We start from the raw sequence: 4,812 nt of genomic DNA, 5'->3' as shown, positions 1-4,812 counted from the left end.
GTGTGTGCGGGGCCCTAACTTATTTATCTTGTCAGAGTTATGCTTGTTTAGGGTTATACTGGTGCTGCCACCTTTCTGCCACATTTTAAAGTGAAAATGCTAACTTTCATTTCATTTAAATATCGTGTTGGTGGTTTGCCTGCTCCCTGCGGAGAGATTTTTTTGAAATGGCTCGTATTCACGCCTTAAAGTTGAAAAATTTCACTCTACATGTTTGGCATAACAATCAAGAGAAAAAAATGGTCGCACGTGGGCATTCATAGATTTTGGAGATCAATACTGTTCCTAAGAAAAAGGGGGACGGGTCTCATATCTTAAGGGGTATTTTAAATTACTTTTGACTAACTGTCTCCTCCATGGATTTCTGAAAGAAAGTTCAGAGACCACCGCAAGAGATGTTTTTAAGGAGTATGTAGGATGTGATCCTGAAAAAACCTACATGTTTGGCATACCTTAGTATGATATACTGTATATCATTATAGTAAAAGTAATTCTTGTCGAGCTGTGACTATCAAATGGTGACGGCGCCCTAGGTAATAAGTTTCAAACTGGTGTTCCGTGTAAGTTCGTGATTCCCAAATATTGAAAGTGGTGTTTTTTGATGAAATATGAAAAAAAAAATCCATTGGGGAGATGAATAAAATGTTGAAAGAATATATGTATACATATACTCATGTTTGGTGATCATCAAAACGTTGGAAGCTTAATACCGAGAAATATTTAGGGGGATGAAATCGAATTGAATACAGGTTATGTAATTATAGGTTGGTAATTCCAAACCCCAGTGAGTCAAAACAGTTTAGCATGCTCGAGCTAATTTAGCCATCTTAATATATTATTGAGTAAGAACGTACCATGAGATATTCTGTAAAATTTCAATCCCATTCCCAAGGGTGCCACAGGCATAAAAAGTTTCTAAATCAGTGCCCCACCAGTTAGAATTTCTAATAAAATCACCTGTAATGTTGACACTCATGAATTGGTTTGAAATGATCAGCTGTTATTCAGCCGTTGATCAGCTGTTTCATGATCAGCATTATTTCAAGGTCACATTACACCAGGGCTGAACAAATCTATTGCCCAACATACCGGGGCATGTAAAAATTTTTTATTTTTTTTCTACCATATGTATATAAAAAGAATAAAAAAGTTGAACATGGTTCATTTTTTAAAATTTGTTTCATCGACGATAACGCAAATATTCCTACATACATGCGTGAAATTTCAGAGTTGTTTTCTTTGGACGCCATGATGCAAATGCGTAGTCAACTTATTTTCATCTATTTCCACGGTCCTAATGTTTTAGCAGCCCGGTGCGGTCGTGGGTGCATGATAAAAATTCTTCAATTGATTCTCAAATTGCGGAAAAATATTTATACCAGATTTCTGTTCACACAAAAATATCCATGACTTCTGCTGCTACCTATCGAATAGAAACTGAACTATCTGATGCATAATTTTTGTACCGGATTTTTAAAATTGGTAGTTGGTTTAAAACTGGCCGCGCATGAAAAAACAAACAAAATTTTTCATATAATATTCATTTTTATGCACATGCCAGTATGAATTTTATGCCCCAAAATACCGGCTAATATGTTTTTTTGTTTATCGATAAATTGCTTTTTGTAAACGTCAAAAAATTTAGTAACCGGTAATTTGGCACGTAAAATTTACATCGGTATGCAGAATAAGAAATATTGTAGTTTCATAATACGTGTTGTTCATTTTCATTCTGCACATCGGTTTAAAACCGAAAACCATTTTATTTTGAGGATTATAACACATAGTTTCGATTTTACTCAATAGGTGACAGCAGTCGCAGCTCAAAGCGGTTTCTCGTATTTATTATAGCAAAGGATGAAAATATGAAACAAGTCAGAAGGTTAGGAAATCATCTTCCTAATATTTTTTCTACAACGGTTCGCAAATTATTTCTCTCATTTATGCCGGTTCGCGAAAATTTCACTTAATTCCAGCGATCTACGATGAGAAAAAGGTTGAAGAACACTGAACTAAATCGCACAAGGCCCAGGCTTCTAGTATCAATGGGTAGTTTTATCCATTGTGGAACATATACTGCTGTAATAAACGATTTGGGGGCATTCCGTTTGTTATTTGCATTTCGTCTCTTTGACGTGTACGTCAGCGTCACCTATCGGCTGTTTTTTGAGGTTTTTTTTTCCTGTCTTAAAAACATTCCCGTGATCTAACGATGCTAAACCTGCAAACTGTTTTTTACTTCGGTTTATTTTCTGGTTTTTATGAATTTTTAAAGTTTTTGCCCACCTTGTATTTTGAGTTACACGCACGACCGGCCATGCAAACTTTTGGAGATTTTTCCAGTCGTGCATCTACAAGCGAGATAAAGTTAATTTACAGAACGCTCTTAACCAATAATCCCCTTTCTACTACATATTTGCATTTTCGAACTTACATAGTAACTTGTTTTTTGCCCGTGCAGTGTGTTTGATACTATATTAACAATTAAATAATTTATTACTTTTTGAATACAATAGCACGACTTTTTGCGGCGTAACCCACCCTCTCTTCGTATCCGAGTTTCATCATCCGCAAAATGCTAATTAATTTTTTTCCCCTTTCAATCTTGAATATTCTTGCTCAAGAATGTGGAAATAAGGCCTAGAAAAAGTTCAGGCCTCACGTCAGTTTAAATTCCGTTTATATTGATTAATTTCTCTTTCTTTTGTGTTTTGTGGTTAGTTGTCCTAATATCTTAATAGCCAATGGCCCATTGCGGTTAAGTATTTTCGAATTTTGTATGTATTTCTATTATTACTCCGGACATGCCACCTAGGATGTGCCAAACCCATGAAGTAAATTAGTTCACAGCTGCGACCCGAGAAGATACGCTACCCTCAGGGCTATAATTTCAAAACTAACGAGTTTCCGACCCACATCACAATATTATTAATTAATCAAATGTATCATTGATAGCTCTTCGAAAAATCGGCTAAAGAAGCTGTACAATTTTGCCAATGTCCGATGGAGGTCACACTAAAACAAAAAATGAAAAAGAGTGACATTCGAATAAATTTCATTTTAAGGCGTTTTGAAGCGTTTGCCACCCAGGCTGTTTAATGAAGAAACATCTGACTTGCAGAGCACTTCATAAGGGCGGTTTCATGACGCGCCGGAGTCGGTACCAGCTGACGTCATGTGTGACGTCATTGCCCTGACAGAACCGAAGGAGGTACGCCCGCTTTGCTACCTTGTTGGGTACGATACTTTGCAATCGCCGTACTGGCAATTTTACTGAATTATATGATACACCGTTTAAAAATTTATAAAATACTAGATGCATAGATGGTGTCATTTTCGGACTGATCAAAGATGTCATAAATGTTTGAAGCTCTCCGAAAGCTCTCCAAAATATTTTTTATTCGCAGTGTATTACAGTTTATCATTGTATATATAGTTTTTAGTTTTTATAATTAAACTTTCAATTTTGTTGCTGTATTTTAGAAATATATGACATCCATATTTGTTATGGGCATCTTTTTTTCAGCCACCTCGTTGGACATTTTGCCTGCTGTGGCCTTGTATGCATTTGGGTTTGAACATCCTTCAGATATTTTTGACGGAAATTCTCATAAAGCCGGCACTCAAATATAAAATACGTATCCAGTTTTCAAGAGATTGACTATTGCAATTTCGGCAGGGGTATCTTGGATCAATAACAATTCGCCTGTGACAATTTAAAAAAAGTTCAACCCCTGGAACTTCAATTGGATGAGAATGCGTTTTAGATGTCATTCCCAGTTGCGAAGAAGGTGAGGCTCCATATAGAAGTCAGTTTTGTAGGTATTATAGCTGGCAACATGAGAACAATAGAAGCAAATATTAGAAAAAAGGAAAAAAGTCCTAATTGTTTCGAACGGTCATGATCATTGCTACAGGCCTATCGACATAATGATTCTCGTAACATTCATAGCATCTAGCATTATCGTTACACATGAAAAATGATACCCTAATCTTCGAATCCTTGATACAAAATGAAGATTTTATGCTATTTTCTAATCCTGACATTTGTCTATTACGACCATTAACTTTACAATGGTAATAATAGTAATGATCGCATAGCCATATATCATAGACCGGCGAGCACGACTGACCATGGATTCGGCCTTCCAAGGTTAGTTACAGTTACCTTGATATCATGAGGGGGGATTCCCAAGGGTGATTTCAATTAGCCGAAGATTACATGTCAGAGACAGTAATACAGACACATCATCATCGAGACTTTTTAACATTTCACGCTGCCGCCACTTGTAGTAAATGACCTCTTTAGGCTTTATATTATGTAAAGTTTGCATCTACTAATGCTGTATAAACGTCAAGGGCGTATGTTAAAGCAGTGGTTCTCAACCGGGGGCCAAGGATATTCCAGGAGGGAGCCACGAAGAAATTTGTAAAAAGAGTGGTCAGAAGTTTAATTTCAAACAAAATGTATAAAATATTGTTTTTCGCAATTTTTCCGTATTTAAGTAATATTAACAAGAAGTGGGGGGGGGGGGAACAACATTGCATGTAATCTGGGTGGTTTTACGATGTACGTTGTGGGGCTGACGGAGTACAGGTCATGATACAAACTATAGAAGAGGCTTCAGCAAAATTGGAGTAACTGTAAAGACAGGAAATTGTGTGTGTTCCAAGACTTAAGTGTACAAAGAAACCTGCCATTGAAAAAGTAGACAGAGATTTGTTGACCATTTATCGACATTCTTTTCAGTGCTGGTTATAGTGATTTCCCGCTTAGTACAACTTATTTTCATGGTTCCAACTCCAACTAAT

This window comes from Pholcus phalangioides, unplaced genomic scaffold (genome assembly GCF_987345545.1).
Source record: "Pholcus phalangioides strain wild (caught in Gottingen) unplaced genomic scaffold, Ppha-v1.0 ptg000015l_1, whole genome shotgun sequence".
NCBI classification, from domain to species: domain Eukaryota; kingdom Metazoa; phylum Arthropoda; class Arachnida; order Araneae; family Pholcidae; genus Pholcus; species Pholcus phalangioides.
The sequence above is the reverse complement of the archived record's forward strand: the minus strand, read 5'-3'. Positions refer to the sequence as shown.